Raw genomic sequence first — 19364 nt, 5'->3', positions numbered from 1 at the left:
CTTGGGTGTCTTCTGTGCCTTTCCTCTCCTGTGTATGCCTGTGCTCAGCTGTGGCCCACTCTGCGGCACTTTGGACTGTAGCCTCCCAGGCTACTCTGCCCGTGGAATTTTTCCAGGCAAGAATGTTGGAGTCGGGTGCCATTTCCTACTCCAAGGGATCTAGCCTACTCAGGGGTGGAACCCGCATCTTTTTTGTCTCCTGCATTGGCAGATGGATTCTTTACCACTAGTGCTACCTGGGAGGCCCCTCTCCCCTCCTCAATTCAGTTCAGTCGCTCAGTTGTGTCTGACTCCTTCCGACCCCATGGACTGCACAACGCCAGGCCTCCCTGTCCATCACCAACTCCCGGAGATTACTCAAACTCATGTTCATCAAGTCGGTGATGCCATCCAGCCATCTCATCCTCTGTCGTCCCCTTCTCCTCCTGCCTTCAATCTTTCCCAGCATCAGGGTCTTTTGCATCAGGTGGCCAAAGTATTGGAGTTTCAGCTTCAGCATCAGTCCTTCCAATGAATATTCAGGACTGATTTCCTTTAGGGTAGACTGGTTGAGTCTCCTTGCAGTCCAAGGGACTCCCAGGAGTCTTCTCCAACACCACAGTTCAAAAGCATCAATTCTTCCGTGCTCAGCTTTCTTTATAGTCCATTCTCACATCTGTACATGACCACTGGAAACACCATAGCTTTGACTAGACAGACCTTTGTTAGCAAAGTAATGTCTCTACTTTTTAATATGATGTCTAGGTTGGGAGAATCCCATGGACAGAGGAGCCTGGCAGGCTATGGTCTATGGGGTCACAAGAGTTGGACATGACTGAGCGACTAACCACACTAGGTTGGTCATAGCTTTTCTTCCAAGGAGCAAGTGTCTTTTAATTTCATGGCTGCAGTCACCATCTGTAATGATTTTGCAGCCCAAGAAAATGATGTCTGTCACTGTTTCCATTGTTTCCCCATCTATTTGCCATGAAGTGATGGGACCGGATACCATGATTTTAGTTTTCTGAATATGAAGTTTTAAGCCAACTTTTTCACTCTCCTCTTTCACTTTCATCAAGAGACTCTTTAGTTCTTCGCTTTCTGCCATAAGGGTGGTGTTTTCTGCATGTCTGAGGTTTTTGATATTTCTCCCGGCCATCTTGATTCCAGCTTGTGCTTCACCCAGCCCAGTGTTTCTCATGATGTACTCTCCCCTCCTTCCACCCACCAAAAACGCCCCATGGGCACCTGCACTTCCCAAAGGCTCCAGTAGGGGGCAGTGGTCATCAGGCCTGGGAGATAAATATATTTTTAAATAGCATTTTCTTTTGTGTATGTGTATGAAATATACATCCCTGGGACGGGAGGATCCCCTGGAAGAGAGCATGGCAACCCAGTCTAGTATTCTTGCCTGGAGAATCCCATGGACAGTGGAACTGGGTTGGCCACCATCCACAGGGTTGCAGCGTCAGATACAACTCAAGCGACTTAGCACGCACACAGGTACATGAAGTATTACCTGTCTACAGGAAAATGCAGGAGGCGTGCATATACAGAAGCAAGCACCTGTGTGGTCACTTCCCTCAGGTGAAGAAACAGAATGTGACCTGCACCTCAAAATATAACCCCCTCCAACCTCCATCCCCTCACGATTCCTTCCAACCTTTAGAGTTATCCACACTGTACTGAGTTTTGATGATAATCTTGCCTTACATTAATATTTACCACACCCAAACACATCTCTAAAGACGACAATGTAGCATTGGATTTTTTTTTTTTTTTTGATATTTGGATGATTTTGAATGTTGTGTAAATAGAATCATACCATGCGTATTTTGTCTTTCATATTTTTTTTTGCTCAAGATTATATCTACTTATTTTCATTGATGGCAGTGGTATTGATCGCTGTGACCACAACTCATTTATTCATTGTACATTTGGGTTGTTTCGAGTTTGTAGTAATTAGGAACAACATTACTGTGAACATTCTAGTCTGTGTATCCTGGCATGCACAGGCGTGCATTTATATAGGGCGCATACCTCAGAGTGAAGTTGCCGACTCCCAGGAAATGGATATCTCCAACTCTGTTAGATAATGTTGTACAAATGTCCAAAGAGATTGCTCCCGTTTGAAGGGTCCTGGGAAGAGTCTGAGGTCCTAATGTGCCACGTATTCGCCAGTACTCGGCCTTACGAGTTTCAGTTTTTGAAACTCGTGTCTTTTCATCAGGGTTGGGTCAAGGGCAAGGGCACCCTTCCTGATGGCTTCCATAGGTTTGGGAAGCTGGCAGCGGCTGGCCCTTCCCCCAGACACAGATGGCAGAGGCGCCATCGCGGGAGGCTCATCTGTATTAAACACAGGCAGTAGGTGGCTCCTCGGAGAGAAGAGACAGCATCTCCCCTGGCTGATTCTCCGCTTTTGGAATGCACCACCCGTCCTAACAGTGGCGATGAGACGCTCCGTACCATCTGGAGAGCTGGGCTGCTGTGGGGCAGACATCTGCTGGCAGCCCAAGGGGAAGAAAGGCGAGGCGGGGCCGGGCGCGACACAGTGCCGCGTCCGTGTGCGGACCCGCTGTCTCAGGCGAGCTCCGCACAACACAAAGACGTCGCCTCACTCCTTTTATTTACTCAAGAGGAACCACCCAGTGGTCACCCCGGGAGTTCCTGAAGGAATGACACGGCGATGATTTCCAGTTAACAGACTCAGCCCAATCAATTCTGCGTTTCATCAGGAGTGATTACCTCCGTTTCGGAATTGGTTGCTTTCACTGGTCATGCCTGCGTGCGTGCTAAGTTGCTTCAGTCGTGTCTGACTCTTTGCGACCCCAGGGACCGTAGCCCACCAGGCTCCTCTGTCCATGAGATTCTCCAGGCATGAATACTGGAATGGGTTGCCAAGCAATCCTACAGGGGCTCTTTCCCAACCAGGAATCGAACCAACATCTCTTCTGTCTCCTGCATTGGAGGCGGGTATTTACCTCTAGCCCTACCTGGTCATGTCTGAGGCCCGTGTATAAAACAGGGATAATGTAACCCACCTATTTCCTGTGTTGCTGGGAGGACAAAAACGAAATAGGGATGTGAGGGCACTTTGAAGATGATCAAAGTGTTTATTGCCTTAGAGTCCTGGTTGGGGGCCTTGCTGTAGAGACTCTAAGAGGGAATTTCGATTTTAGGTTAAGTGTTCCCCTGTAAGATGTGACACCCCCCCCACCCCCCAAGGATGATAACAATGAGAGTGAGCTCCATGTGCGGAGACAGGCGAGGTTGGACCCTGCTTCATACTCTCTCCTCCCTCTTGGCTGGTTCTATCTACCTACCGGGGGGCTGGTAAGAAGAGTGGAGGGCTACATTAACAAGCTTTTACTGCAGCTTGTGGATAATGAAAGACAAATGGGCAGAAAGGTAGGACACTCCCTGCCCCGCAACCAACTAGATGACTCGGTTCTAAGGGTTTACTCACCTTCCTGGTGGCGCAGTGGATGAAGAATCTGCCTGCCGATGCAGGTGATAGAGGTTGGTTCCCTGGGTCGGGAAGATCCCTCAGAAAAGGAAACGGCAACCCCCTCCAGTATTCTCGCCTGGAAAATTCCACGGACAGAGGAGCCTGGTAGGTTGCAGTCCACGGGGCTGCAAAGTGTCAGACACGACTGAGCACACACGCGCACGTGGTCCACTCACCTGCCCTTCCACCTCCTATTTTCTCCCCGTTTGGCGTCTGAGCGTCTGTCTGTCCTCAGGCCATCCTAAGCCCTTAGTCCCATCAGAAAGCCCTGCAAGGAGCCCTCTAAGACCCCTGGTTGGCTGGTAACATGCTGATTCACAGCTGCTGTCCCAGCATAGGCACTACTAGCTCCACTTTCTATTCTCAGCACATCCCCGTTTGGGTGGTAAAGTATATGTTTGTCTTAAGACCACCTGACAAGCTCTGGTTTCTTCTGGGAAAGTCTGCTTCCGCCTGCCTCCGAGAGAGATGCTGTTTGCACCCGCAGGCATGGCTGTCACTAGAGGAGGCTGTGTTGTGCCTCTCTGGCTCCACTGCCTGCCTTCACAGCTGGGCTCTGTCCTTTATAGGCTGCATAATGGGAGGATGGCTGACTAGGTTGGCCTTGGCCTCAGTTTTCTTAAGTATAAAATGGGAATCATGACGGCAGTCCTGGTATGTTGTAAGTGGCCAATGCATTTTAACCAATATGGTTATTACTTTAGGGCAGGGAGCAAAACCTGGGTGCTCTGCATGTGGAGCCCAGCTTGCTAAGACTTCTGTTTGGTGAGCACAGTGAAAGTTTCAAAGCTGAAAGGCTTTAGAAAGGATGCCCTCCAGTAGGTCAGAGGTGTCATTACTCTCTTGTCCATGGGATTTTCCAGGCAAGGATACTGGAGTGGGTTGCCATTTCCTTCTCCAGAGGATCTTCCTGACCCAGGGATCGACCCCAGGTCTCCTGCATTGCAGGCAGATGCTTTACCATCTGAGCTGCCAGGGGAGCCCTCTCTTGTCATATACCAGCCCGATTCATGCATTGATTGCATACCCATTCCAGAATTCTTTCTTGGAGAATCCCATGGACAGAGGAGCCTGGCAGGTTACAGTCCATGGAGTCGCAGTCGGACACGACTGAGTGACTAACACTTTGAGGCCTGGACACAACTAGGCTGCCATCATTCTGGACCCTCGGACATGCCTGGGTGTTGCTGTATGTGTAGGTGCCCCCCTCCCAACTTCTCTCCAAGTTAGACTCCAACTCAGGCTCAGGTCCTCCTGAGAGGAAGATTCAGCCTTGAACGCCTCTCCTTGGTGCTGGAGCTGTCTCTCCACGTCCTACATCCCTTAAGGGAGGTGCCTCCAAATGCCTACAAATTGCTGGGAGTCTTGCTAAAAATGCAGATTCTGGCTCGGCAGCCTGGAGCAAGGGACGAAGATTCTGCATTTCTAATGAGCTCCCAGGTGATCCTGAGGCTGCTGGCCCGGGGATTTAGGGAACAGTGGGATGTCAGGGAGAAGAGTTTTTTCTTGAGACTCAGAAGAAGACCCCTTCCCAGAGCAGACTGCAGACTTTGCCTGAGCAGTGAGTCATTGACTCTGTCACCCTCCTCTGACTCCCAGGCTCCATATCCAGAATGGCCACCAGGAAAACACCCATCTCTGGAGGCGGGGTGGACACCTAGTTGGGAGATACTGATTCCTTCTTAAGGGGAGGCTCAGCTTCAGAGAACTCTGACTGCCTTGTCCTTCATTCATTATGCAGATGTTGACCATCTTTCAGAACCCCTTCTTCTTAAGAGTCGACCAGGATCCCGTTACTATATGCTCTCAAGTCGAGTGGTTCTAGAAGTGTGGTTCTGGGACCAGCACCATCAGCATCGCTGTGAATCTGTTCAGTTACCGCGGTGGGTCTAGCCCACCCAGACCCATGGAATCAGAAACTTGGAGAGAGGTGTCCAGCCACGGTGCTGAACAAGCGCTCCCAGTAACGGGCGTGATGTTGGAAGCTGCCCGATTCCTTCAGGGAGTTTCCAGAAGAGAAGGCCCTAGGTCCCAGCAGCCGGTGGGATTGGCCCAGGTCCCTGGGGCTTGTTGCTGAGTGGGTGGCCTCAGTCTTCAGTCAGGGACAGGAATCCTAAAAGGGGGGTTTGAAGACTCCCAACTTCAGGCAGGGAAAAGCAGGAGCAAATGATCCACCCCCCTGGGGATAATTGTTTGACTTTATGCAAATGTTCTGAGCCATAAAACCAGCCAGTGACGTACAGGAAATGTCTGCTCCCGGTAGCCGGTGGTCTAAATAGAGCCTTATCAGTGACTGGGTTTCAGAGCCCCTATTACACAGAACCTTCACGGCATGAAATACACCACACCTGTGAAATGAAACGCACACGGAGAGGTTATGGGAGTTTTCAAGAGCGTTTTATTTTGCATAATACAGTTATTTTTTTTTTTCCGGGCCAGAAATAGTATATTAAAAAGTCAGCAGGTATATAGCTTATTTTAAAATTCTTATTACTTTACTCTGGCTATGCAGACTTTTATTTTCTTCCTCCCGCTGCTACTGCACAAAGATACAGGATATTCTATCCGGAAGGGGCCCTCGAGACCAGTGAGTTCACTCCCTGTAGTTCACAGCTGAGGAACTGGTGTTCAGAAATGCCAGGCGACTGGCCCTGAACGAGGGCCGGGGGCAGGTACCCGGGGCGCCTGAACCTCATGCTCTGATTCCCCCCAGTTTCTTTCAGGGACCTCAGGCCAGGCAAGGGGCCCGGGAAAGTGGTCTCATGTGTTCTCCTGCTTGTGAAGCGCATCCTATGGGTGGGGGTGAGGGGTGCAGTGGTCATTTACATGTGTACCCACACTCGGAGTGTCCAGCCACCAGCAAGTTCACTTCTGAGTCTGTAGTCCAGTCAGGAGCATCTTCTACTCTTACTAAGGCTTAGAAGCCAGTGTCTGGGAAGCCAGCACCATCGCGCCTGCAGGCTGAGTTTCAGTCACGTGTTTGGGGTTGTGGAGAACATGTCCTTTCCCAGGGCTGGCTCTGTGGGATTAGGGCCTGTACCATAGCACCACGCCCTCTGCTTGTAAATTGATAGGGACAGAACCAAGGGACAAAGCAGGTGATCAGTTAATCCCACGATGGGCTTACAAGTAGAAAACAGTAAGGAGTATAGGAGACCCCTGTAAGTTAATAATTCCTCGCAAAAGCAGGCTTGCTTAACTGCAAAAACCAAGCAGGCTTGCTTAGCAACAAAACCATACACAGAAGCACAGACATGCCTCGAGACAATAAAACAATGGTGGTGTGAGACCCACACTCTGCCCAGTGAGGTCAGTGAGTTAGCGATCCCTGTGTGAGACCCACACTCTGCCCAGTGAGGTCAGTGAGTTAGCGATCCCTAGGACAGGCTCTCTGAACACATTAAAAACAACACAGTTTAGACCTAGCTTGACCACATAGGGACAAGAAAACTCCCCTGACCAACCTGGAGGAGGAATGGATGATGAAAACATGATGTTTACTCAAGAAAGTGGCTTCCCAGGTGGGGCTGGTGGTCAAGAAGCCACCTGCCAATGCAGGAGACAGACGAGATGCAGGTTTGCTTCCTGGGTGGGGAAGATCCCCCTGGATGAGGGCACAGCAACCCACTGCAGTATTCTTGCCTGGAGAACCTCATGGACAGAGTAATCTGGCAGGCTGCAGTCCTTAGGGTTGCACAGAGTTGGACAGGACTGAAGCAACTTAGCACACACACACTGAAGAAAGACAAAGACATTCTTCTCCCCCTCCCACTTTTCCTTTGATTAAAAGATTGTAGCCTGCCAAGTTCTTGGGTGTGCATCTCCTGCCTGCCCTCTTGTAAGCCACACGAGTGTCTTGTTCCAGTAAATTGGTCTTCATCCACCACTTTGCCTCTCACTGAATTCTCTACACTGAGACATAAGGTGAAAGTGTTAGCCTCTCAGTCGTGTCCAACTCTTTGGGACCGCATGGACTGTAGCCTGCCAAGCTCCTCTGTCCATGGAAATCTCCAGGCAAGAATACTGGAGTGGGTTGCCATTTCCTTCTCCAGGGGATCCTCCCTACTCAGGGATCGAACCCCAGTCTCTTGCATTGCAGGCAGATTCTTTACCAGATACCGAGTCCTTTATTCACTTTCACTCAGCACCGTGTCCAGCACAGATGAGGTGCTCAATGACTGTTTATGTAATAAAGGGCATTTAGCTAAATTGAACGTGTGTGTAGCCATATCAGGGCTTCTCTGATGGCTCAATGGGGTAAAGAATCTGCCTGCCATGCAGGAGACATAGGTTTGATCCCTGGGTTGGGAAGATCCCCTGGAAAAGGAAATGGCAACCCACTGCAGGATTCTTGCCTGTAAAATCCCACGGACAGACTAGCCAGAACTTCCTGCAAACCTGCAAAGAGGCTTCCAGGTTGGTGTTTGGATTTCTCCCGGGAGTGAAGCGGCTCAGCATGGCTGGCAGGGGCTTCAAGATACCTTATGTTTGACTTCATGAATTATTTATGGAATTAACACCAGAATCATCATTAATTTGTGGAAGGAGAGAAGTTGCTGCGTGGCTGGGTGCCCTTGTTTTTCTGGCAGGGATAAATTACCTTCATGACAGCTGCTGGGTGAAGACCTGGGATGCTGGTTTCCAGGGGAGACAAAGCACTTCAGCTCTCCACTCCTTCCCTTGCCCCAGCTAAAAAATCCGGAAGTGCCCCAGACCCCCGGCAGTGAGCATCTCAGCTTCCCTCAACATGTAGTTTACATACATTTATTAAGCACCTACTGTGTGTAGGGCATTTGCTAAGGATGGGATCCAAGACCAAGAAGGCGTGTAAGCAGACAATTACTTCATCAGGTGATCAGGGGCAAGGTCCTCCGTGTTGTGGGGCAGGGGTGTGGCTCATGCCTAAACCAAGTCTCACAGGGAAAAGGCAAATTAGTGGTGCTAGAGACGGGTAGGGAAACTGTAGGGCCCAGGCTTTCCAGCGGGGAGTAACTCTGCAAAAGGTCGGAGAAAGACCTGTAAATAGTAGAAATGGCTAGTGTAGATAAAGGGACCTGGGGAGGTGACCCGTGGGGGCTGTGAAATGGATGCTGGCCTTGCCAATGGCCTTAGGTTTTCTCGGGAGGGGTGGGGAGGATGGCACCAGAGCCATCGATGGCCAGCTGTGGTTTCCTGTGCCATCCACAGGGAGCCAGGTCCCTGCCACTCCAGGTACGCTGTGGCTTTTTGGGCTTCCAGGTCCCCTGGAGGCATCAGTGGGAGGTGGGGGGAGGCATGCCTGTCATAGAGGGAGAGCAGAGGAGGTACATAATAGAGGGGAGCCACAATCCTGCCCGTCAGCAAGTCTGCTTTCTGAGACCTCCTATATAATAGCAATCTCTTTCCCATTTTCTTCTAAGCATCAGGAGGAAACAACTGCAGTTGGGTTCAGCAGCCCTTGCTTTTGAGCAATAAACTACAAATGATCACAGTTTACTTTGATGCCCTCGGAATTCCCCTACCAGTGGCCGTGGCTTCTTGCCATTTACTGGGGGGACGTTGCCTGAGCACACACGCTCTGCATTCAGAATGAGCCCTTGCCTTGAAGCTTGTCTTAACCTGGTATTTACTTCACGGCTCTTCTTGGGGATAGAGCAGTGCTCTGGACTCTGGGGCTGCCGACACCACTCTGAGGGGTCCAACCCTGCCGCCCCAGCCTTTCTGGGAGAAAAGATTATTCCTGACTCCATTTATTTCCAGGTAGCAAAGACTCAGAGAGCCCCGCAGGGTGAGGACAAAGTAGAGGCACTCCAGATAAGTGGTTTCCCCTCTGTATTACTTATTTATTAAAGCCAGCGAGGCATAACTAAGGGAAGAGAAAGGAACCAAGGAAATAGAGAATACAATGGCCCCTCGATTTTAATGGGAAAGATGGCTGGAAGTGATTCCTAAATTATTAAATAAATCGATTTGATTCTTGCAGCCAGCCTCCGAGGTGTGTTTGTCAGTTTCATTATCATTGTCGTCAAGGGTAGAAAGAGTCACTCATGGAGAAAGTTTTATTGTTTTTTTTCACCCCTCAATTTTATTTTGAAGGCTGCGATTCATAGCCCCTGTCTAATTAAACACCGACTTCTTTATGTAACCGGAGTAGCATTTTTTCCATTTTTATTTGGCTTCCATTCCGATCCCATTTGTCTTACAGGCCCTTGGATTTGGAACAAGACCGGGTCAGCTGTTCGGCGCACACACTTTGGAGAATCTTGATCCCATTTCAATTATAGGACCGTTTGGTCACAGATGAGTTCTATGGAAATCTGTCCACACACAGGAGTCCCGTCATTTAGCTGTTTGCCTAACAGAACTCACTGAGTGTTAAAATAATAGGTTGCGCCATCCCAAATGCCAAGAATAACACCTTAATGCATTTTAGGGAAATAACAGATTTCATTCTGGGGTTTTGGTGGTGACTATAGAACTGTTTGCTTTTTTCTCTCGTATTTCCCCCCCTTCCCGAAACACTTCGACTGCCTCCAGCCCAATGGTAAAAAAAAAAAAAAAAGAAATGCCTGAACATCTAAATTCTTTCTCTTAATTATCCTCCCGAGGAAAGCAGGCCAAGCACCAGGGTGCAAAAAATTTAAACCATAAATAACCAGCCGAAAGGAAATAAAAGAAATGACACCAGAATAAACTAAGCTATTAACTGAAAGCTTTACATCTCCGTCCTCCTCGGGTCTGAAAAATCTAAGGGAAGGTGGTTAAGTATTAATTTTCCAAAGAATGTCATTAGGATCTGCAGGAATTAAAAATGGATGAAGGAAATATTTCCTTCCTCATGATTTCCGGTGGTACTTGGGCCCTGACGCATGAAACATTTTGGAGAGTGTAGTTGCATTCTCTCCCTGAGGACAATTGGTGCTAAGGGACCTCTGGGTCTTTGTCGGGGGTGGGGTGGGGGCGCCAGTATTGCCTGGGTGTCGGGAGGAGGGCCGGATGGGAGAGAGGGAAGTGAGCAAAGTAATGGGTGGCGACTGAATGCTTCCCGAGATAAATGCGCTCCTGCCTGGATCTGCTGCATAATTGTTTCTTCAAATAAAGAACTCCATTCACACCTGCAGACCTGTCAGGCTTCCAATTATTGGCTCGCGGTTCAATTTCCTGGCTGCAACTCCAGCCTTGGGAGTGGAGAGAAGGGGTGTGTGTGATGGCAACACGGAGAAAGAAAGGCGTGGGCACTGGAGGCGAAAGCTTCAGGTGTGCGGGCTGCGAGGCGGAGGACTCTGCTTCCTTCTCAGTGCACCCAGGCAGCAGCAGTTTGATGATGCTTGCAGAGTCACTTCCAGCTGCCTGGAGGCCTGGGGAGTCTTTGTAGCTTCAAGTCTGCTTTTCCAGGCGGACTTCTGCGGCGAAGACGGAGCAGAGCCCGGAGTCTGCAAGTGTGTGCGAGGGGCTGCCAGAAACCTTGCCCTTTGTCTCGCGCCAGCTCACAGGTCTGGGAGCCAGCCCTTGGCTCAGCGAGACAGAGGAGGCTTGGCTTCTCCGTGCAGTTGAAAGTAATATGAGAAAAGCCAGGTGCAGGAAAGCGTATATGAGATCTCAGTATTGTAAAACCAACCTTGACCAGCCGCCCAAATTCTGTGTGTATTTATTTAGGGAGCTGTACTGGATTACATAAATTCAGAGGAAAATCTAGGACACAGGCTGTGCTCTTGAAATGAGTTACAGAAGTGGGGTGTATGAGAAAGGGGTGAGAGTGCGGATAGGAGGTGGGGTAAGGCATCCGTGGTGACAGCATGGACCAGATGACCTCAGTTACGTGAAACTATTATTGATGTACCTGTTACAGTTTAACTCTCACCCCACTTTGTTTATCTTTTCTTCAAAAGGGCCTCCTCTGAAAAATCTCTCAGTGCCAGGCACTAGGTATATTCAGGTTTATGTGAGGTGGTTTTTTTTTTTTTTTTTGTGGCATTTAGGGTCACTATTCTGCAGGTGCCTTGTATGGTGTGAGCCAAGAGAAAGCAGAGCTGCTTTGCCTCAGGGAAAGACAGTTATTAACCATTCTTCTTGTCCTCTCTACTCTCTGTCCTAATCAAGGGGACAGGAGTGAGAAAGGGCTTTCTCAGAAAGCCTGACTCCTTTTAAATGGTCAAAGGCAAGCAGACGTGAGCAGTAGGAAGGGGACCCCAGGTGACCCGAGCTGGCCTTCTCTGGTCTCTGGAGACTGTGTGGGCTCCACCCATCATACTCCCAGCCCCAGGGAGGGGACAGACTTTGTGGAAAACGAAGCTGGGATCTGAAGACGCAAATGAGAGGGCAGAAGTTTTCAGCCCAACGTAAGGAAGAGCTTTCTGTCCACCTGAGCTGACAATGGACTGGGCCACTTTGCAGAATCCTCATTGTTGGCAGAGTTCCGGTCCTGGTAAAACCTTAGTTATGATTCCTGCACCAAGTAGCCCTGAATTATAAGACCTTTAGAGTTGCGCTCTGCCTCTAAGTACTGGAAATGTGGCTGGTGCAACTGAGGAATTGTATTTCTTAATTTTAATCAAGGACAAATATCTGAAAAAAAAAAAACAACAAAAAAAAAACCAAAAGGAATATCTTAAAGAGAGATCTGTAGCTCCATGCTCATTGCAGCATTATTCACCATAGCCAAGACAGGGAAGCAAACCCAAGTGCCATCAGTAGATGACTGGATAAAGAAGAAGTGGTATATTTATACAATAGAATATTATTCAGCCATAAATAAGGAAATGTTGCCATTTGTGACAACAGGAATGAACTTGGAGAACATTATGCTTAGTGAAATAAGCCAGATAGAGAAAGACAAATACTGTATGATATTACTTATATGGGAATCTAAAAAAATAATTTAAATTTATAGAAGCAGAGTAGAATGATGGTTGCCAGGGGTTGGAGGGGTGGGGAAATGGGGATATTGGTCAAAGGATACAAACTTTCAGTTATAAGATGACTAAGTTCTGCAAATCTAATGTACATCATGATGACATTGTTAAAAGTATTGTATCCCATACTTGATATTTATTGAGAGTACATCTTAAATGTTCTCACTAAAAAAAAAAAGTAAGTGAGGTGATTGGTGTGTTAGTTAACTTGATTAATCAGTTCACAATGTATATGTATATCACATTAGCAATTTGTATTTTAAATATAGACAAATTTATTTGCCAACTATACCTCAATAAAGCTGGAGGAAAAAATTAGCCTTCATTGTTTTAGCTTATACAACTCAAAAACAAACAACCCAGTCAAAAAATGAGTAGAAGATTTAAATAGACTTTCCTCCAAAGGAGACATCCAGAGAGCCAGTAGGTACGTGAAAAGATGTTCAACATTACTAATTATCAGAGAAATGCAAATCAAAACTATAGTGAAGTATCACCTCACACCAGACAAAATGGCCATCATTGAAAAGTCCACAAACAATAAATACTGGAGAGGGTGTGGAGAAAAGGAAACCCTACTACACTGCTGATAGAATGTAAATTGGCGCAGCCACTACAGAGGTTCTGTAACAAAACTGGAAATAGGCTTGACGTGTGATCCAGCAATCCCACTCATGGGGATCTATCTGGAGAAAAGGTGCACGCACCCCTGTGTTCACAGCAGCGCTATTTTCAGTAGACGAGACACAGAAGTAACCTAAGTGTCCACCAATAGACGAACCGATACAGACGAGGTGGTGCTGTGCTGCGCTTAGTCCCTCAGTCGTGTCTGACTTTGCAACCCCATGGACTGAAGCTCAGAGAAGATGTGGAACATATATACAGTGGAATACTTTGCAATCCCATGGACTGAAGCTCAAAGAAGATGTGGTACGTATATACAGTGGAATACTTTGCAACCCCATGGACTGAAGCTCAGAGAAGATGTGGAACATATATACAGTGGAATACTTTGCAACCCCATGGACTGAAGCTCAGAGAAGATGTGGAACATATATACAGTGGAATACTTTGCAACCCCATGGACTGAAGCTCAGAGAAGATGTGGAACATATATACAGTGGAATACTTTGCAACCCCATGGACTGAAGCTCAGAGAAGATGTGGTACATATATACAATGGAATACTTGTTGTTTAGTCACTAACTTGTGTCCAACTGCTTGCGACCTCATGGACTGTAGCCTGCAGGCTCCTCTGTCCATGGGATTCTGTAAGCAAGAATACTGGAGTGGGTTGCCATTTCCTTCTCCGGGGCATCTTCCTGGCCCAGGGGTCAAACCCATGTCTCTTGTGTCTCCCACATTGGTGGTGAATTTTTTACTGTTGAGCTTCCAGGGAAGCCCATGATGGAATACTAATTAGCCCTAAAAAAAAGAATGAAATAATGCCATTTGAGGCAACATGGATGTACCTAGAGATTATTTGACAAAGTGAAGTAAGCCAGACAAAGGCAAATACCATAAAATATCACTTGTTTGTGGAATCTAAAATATGATACAAATGGATTTACTTACAAAACAGAAACAGACTCACAGACATAGAAAACAAATGTATGATTACCAAAGGGGAAATGAGTGGAGGAGGATAAATTAAGAGCTTGGTATATGGCTTTTAGATAAAATAGATAAACAGCAAGGTCCTGCTGTATAGCACAGGGAATTATATTCAACATATTGGAATAACCTATAATGAAAAAGAATCTGAAAAAAGAGTATATGTGTATAACCAAATCAGTTTGTCATACACCAGAATCTAACACAATACTGCACATCACCTATACTTCAATTAAAAAAAAACACCCCCAAACCAAAGAAACTTTATGGTTTTTGTAAGGCTACATTTAACTTTAACCACTGAAAATTTAGTAGCCAAATTGAGATGTCCACAAGTATGAATACTCATCAGAGTTTGAAAACATAATATGAAAAAGAGTGTAAAATATTTCATTAATAATTTTATATTAATTAAACATTAAATAATATCTTGCAAATATTGGGTTAAATAAATTGTTAAAATTAATCTCATGTTAAAAAAATGTGGCTGCTAGAAAATGTGAGATGACACACGGGCTTGAATTGTATTTGTGTTGGGTGGTTCTTTGGAACATGCACACTTAGTGTGTGTTCTAAGTCTCTGCCAACATCGGGAGCTTGTGATTCTACACAATTGTTCTTGTTTCTGACGTGGATTCTTCCCTCTTTTTAGATAGAAAGACACTCCAGAAACACTTGTGATTTCCACAATGGCCACTCAAGACAATTTTTATTTGTGATACTGGTGGAAATCATGGGACGAGTGTCTGGACTTAAAAGAAATGACTGGAACAATGATTTCAGGGGCTCTAAGAACTTCTGGTGCGATTTATTACCCAGCAACTGAGCTTGTATGTGCAAAAGCTGGTATTTAAAATCATAAGGCAAGGTTTCTTTTAAAAATCAGCACATCTAACCTGACTTTTATTCACTGCCTTTCTCATGCAGTTAAAGTTGAATAAAACTCTTTCATCGTTCTGTATCATTAAAACACATCCCAAGAAGGGTTGAGAAACACAGTGGTAGACTCTAAATTAAGCAATAAGATATGCACTTTTAGTTTCCCTAATTACCTACCATTGAAAGTAGGTTGGAACTAAAATAAACATGCTGCCTTGAAATGAGAATTAATACGTGCTAGAGCTTCGGGGAAAGCCATATTAAACAATTGAATTTTGGAATATTTTGCTTTGTCAAAAAACCCAAAGGCCTTCTTCCCTTTGGAATTGAATCTTCATTTAGAGGGTTTTTTTTTTTTTTTTTTTTAATTACTTGTTCCGTGTGTTTTACAAGTGACTTTATCAAGCTATTATGACATTTTGTTCATTATGTATTGAACCCTGTCACAAGCTATGAAGGCAATCAGCGCCTTCTCTGTCACTTGTTGAGAGAAGCCGAGTGTTAAGGGCGCCGTGGTTCCACGGGGGAAGGGCCGTGTTAATTACAGAACGCGTCGTCGGGAGTTCAGTGGAGGACGCCTCGCTGGCACTCTGCTCGGGGCGGCTGGCGGGAGACGGGAGAGGGCAGAGGGCAGAGCAGAGGGTGGAAGGCAGGTGCTGTGGGCTGGCTGGCACCCCGTCTCTCACACCGGTTCCTCCAGACCTCTTGATTCTGGGTCATGTATTTTTCACATCAAGGGTGAATCCTAACCTTCAAGAGACACATTCCTCTCCTAGGGTAGGCTGAGAGACGAATCTCATTACAAATGGAGACTACTAGAATCAGATCAGCGTCTCCTCTACGGTCTGAGCCTGAGTGGATTGGAGCAGCAAAGAATCTCAAAGAGCCTTGAGCAGGGCCTCCTTTCTGTCTCCAATGGGGAGAAGAGGGGAAAGGAGAAATGCAGTTGAAGCACAATCCTGAGACTCTTCTCAGGGCAGGAGCAGGGGAGGTGTTGATGTTAGGGCTGAAGGAAGACAGTTTAACTATCACCTTTTAGGCTGAAGGTTTAAAAAGACAGTTTAAGTATCACCTTTTAAAATGAAAATGCTAAACAGTTTAGCCTAAACTGTTATCAGAACTACAAGGTGACATCTCTTTTAAAGGGGAAAAAGAAAAATACCATTGCAGAATACCCATAACAGGTAGCTCTGATGGTGACCTCATTGTTCTGGATGGTCTAACTCCCTAAGTTAAGACCCCTTCCCCTGAGCTGTTGTTCAGTCATGTCTGACTCTTTGTGACCCCATGGACTGCAGCACACCAGGCCTCCCTGTCCATCACCATCTCCTGGAGCTTGCATAAACTCATGCCCATCAAGTCGGTGACGCCATCCAACCATCTCATCATCTGTTGTCCCCTTCTCCTCTTGCCCTCAATCTTTCCACGCATCAGGGTCTTTTTCAATGAAGAATGTATCTTGTCTATGATACAATAGACCTGAAGGATCCAAGGTTCCTGTGGAGTTCCTGGAATCCATCCTCCTGCTTTGAACTAGGACTTCTACTAACCAACTATTGCATGATCTAATCTCAAAAATTGCAAGAGAGGGATTTCCTATTTTAGGTCCATGATGATTTAGGGGAAGTGACCACCATGTACCAAGGGCTTTACATGTTGTGCCCTTGGTGCTTGCAGTAACGTGTAAAGTAGGTATTATTATGTCCACCCTGGAAATGAAGACACTGGGGCTTGGAGAGATACAATAACATCCCCAAAGTTAAACAGCCATCAAAGGAGAAGCATTGAAATTTATTGCTGGATTTGTCTGTCTCCAAAACCATGTACTTTCCCACTATATTATGTTGCTCCTATTAAGTTCTTTTCAATATCTAATTGGTATCTTTCCAGCTATAATTTACACTATTTATCTCAGTGCTTACTGGACATGGAGCAGTTCTTCTCAAAGCCTTTCATATATCTGAAGATGGCTACATCTGCCTTCTCTTGCCTTTTTCTTATTTGTTGCAAAAATTTCTTAGGAACATGGGTTTCATGTCCTCGAAATAGTTTTGTTTCTTTCAACTGGCATTTAATGTATATCTATGCAGATGAGTTTTGCTTATGAGAGACTAGATGAATCTTCTATTTCATTCCTTTATTTAAAGGGTTTAACAGGATGCAGATTGTGTGCCATGAACTGGGTTGGATGCTGGACATTCAAAGAACAAGGTCTGTGCTAGAAAAATCTGAGGGAGGTCCCCCTTCTGTCTGAGCAGGATGGAGAGCTCTTCACAGGGTTGGTGGCAGGAAAAGTGGGCACTGAAGGATAAAGAGGAAATCCCTAGCAGATGGAGGGCTCTTAGGAGGCAGGACAGGCCAAGGGAACCTTATGGGTAGAGTCCTGGAAGCTGGGCACGCCATGGTGTGAGGAAAGAGGAAGTATTTTGGTGCAGTAGAGAAGGTAGGGTGTGCACAGAAAAATGGCAGGAGATGGTTCAGGGCAGCAGTCAGATCACAGAGAGTTTCTATGTTACGTTAAAGGATCCATCAGTTCAATTCAGTTCAGTCGTTTAGTCGTGTCCGACTCTTTGCAACCTCATGAATCGCAGCACGCCAGGCCTCCCTGTCCATCACCAACTCCCAGAGTTTGCCCAAACTCATGTCCATTGAGTCGGTGATGCCATCCAACCATCTCATCCTCTGTCGTCCCCTTCTCCTCCACCTTCAATCTTTCCCAGCATCAGGGTCTTTTCAAATGAGTCAGCTCTTCGCATCAGGTGGCCAAAGTATTGAAGTTTCAGCTTCAACACCAGTTCTTCCAATGAATATTCAGGACTGATTTCCTTTAGGATGGACTGGTTGGATCTCCTTGCAGTCCAAGGGACTCCCAAGAGTCTTATCCAACACCACAGTTCAAAAGCATCAATTTTTCAGTGCTCAGCCTTCTTCACAGTCCAACTCTCACATCCATACTTGACAACTGGAAAAACCATAGCCTTGACGGACCTTTGTTGGCAAAGTAATATCTCTGCTTTTTAATATGCTATCTAGGTTGGTTTTTTAATTTGGGGAATTAAAAAAAAGTATAAAGAATAATTGAATAGATACCCATACTTGTATTCCTACCAACCAGAATTAAAACCATTAGCATTTCACTATATAGTTTTTAACCTTTAAAAAATGAAATCAAATACTCCAGATACACTGAAAGCCTCCTTAACCAACACTTCTAACCTAATTCCTTTCTCTCCACCCTTTCTCAAGGCAATGATCATCCATTTGGTATTTATCCTTTAGGATAGTTCGAAGCATCCATTTTACACACATTAAGTATTGCGCTGTGACACATCTTTCTGCATCTTGTTTTTTCTTCCCCTCAACGTTGTTTCTGAGCTCTATCCATGTTGACAGATCAACATTCATTCATTTTAAACTCACATAGAGTCTTACTGTATGCATACTATGCTTTATTTATGGTTCCCCCATTGATAGGGATATGGGTCATTTCCAGTTTCATGCTATCAAAAATGATGTTGCAGTCAGCGTCCTTACCCTTCTTTCTCTAGGGAAGCCATGTCCAGTTTTTCACATTGATGAGCGCCATGCTGGAGAGTGGGGATTTATGAAGAAAACACACAATGAAACACTAAGCAAAAAACAGATCTCCAGGTCTTTTCTCTGGAAATTCTCACTCAGAGGGCCTGGCAATTAAAAAAAAAATTATTTATTTTTATTTCTCTAGTTGTGAGCATGGGCTAGCTCTGGTTGCGGTACTTGGGGTCCTCACTGCAGTGTTTCTCTTGCTGCGGAACATGGGCTCCTGGCACGTGGGCTTCAGAGCTGCAGAACTCGGGCTTTAGTAGTTGTGGCGCACAGGCTTAGTTGCCCCGTGACCTGCATACAGATTTCTCAGGAGGCGGGTCAGGTGGTCTGGTATTCCCATCTCCTTAAGAATTTTCCACAGTTTGTTGTGATCCACGCAGTCAAAAGCTTTAGCATAGCCAGTAATGCAGAAGTACATGTTTTTCCGGAATTCTTTTGTTTTTTCGATGATCCAATGGGCAGTTTGATCTCTGGTTCCTCTGCCTTTTCTAAATCCACTTTGAACATCTGGACATTCTCGGTTCATGTACTGTTAAAGCCTAACTTGGAGAATTTTGAGCATTACTTTACTATCATGTGAGATGAGTGCAATTGTGCAGTAGTTTGAGCATTCTTTGGCATTGCCTTTCATTGGGATTGGAATGAAAGCTGACCTTTTCAGTGGTCCTGTGGCCACTGCTGAGTTTTCCAAATTTGCTGGCATACTGAGTGCAGCACTTTCACAGCATCATCTTTTAGGATTTGAAATAGCTCAACTGGAATTCCATCACCTCCACTAGCTTTGTTCATAGTGATGCTTCAAGGCCCACTTGGCTTTACATTCCAGGATGTCTGGCTCTAGGTGAGTGATCACACCATCATGATTATCTGGGTCATTAAGATCTCTTTTGTATAGTTCTTCTGTGTAT

The sequence above is a fragment of the Bos indicus genome, chromosome 12 (genome assembly GCF_029378745.1).
Source record: "Bos indicus isolate NIAB-ARS_2022 breed Sahiwal x Tharparkar chromosome 12, NIAB-ARS_B.indTharparkar_mat_pri_1.0, whole genome shotgun sequence".
NCBI lineage: Eukaryota > Metazoa > Chordata > Mammalia > Artiodactyla > Bovidae > Bos > Bos indicus.
Note: the sequence above shows the minus strand (reverse complement) of the source record.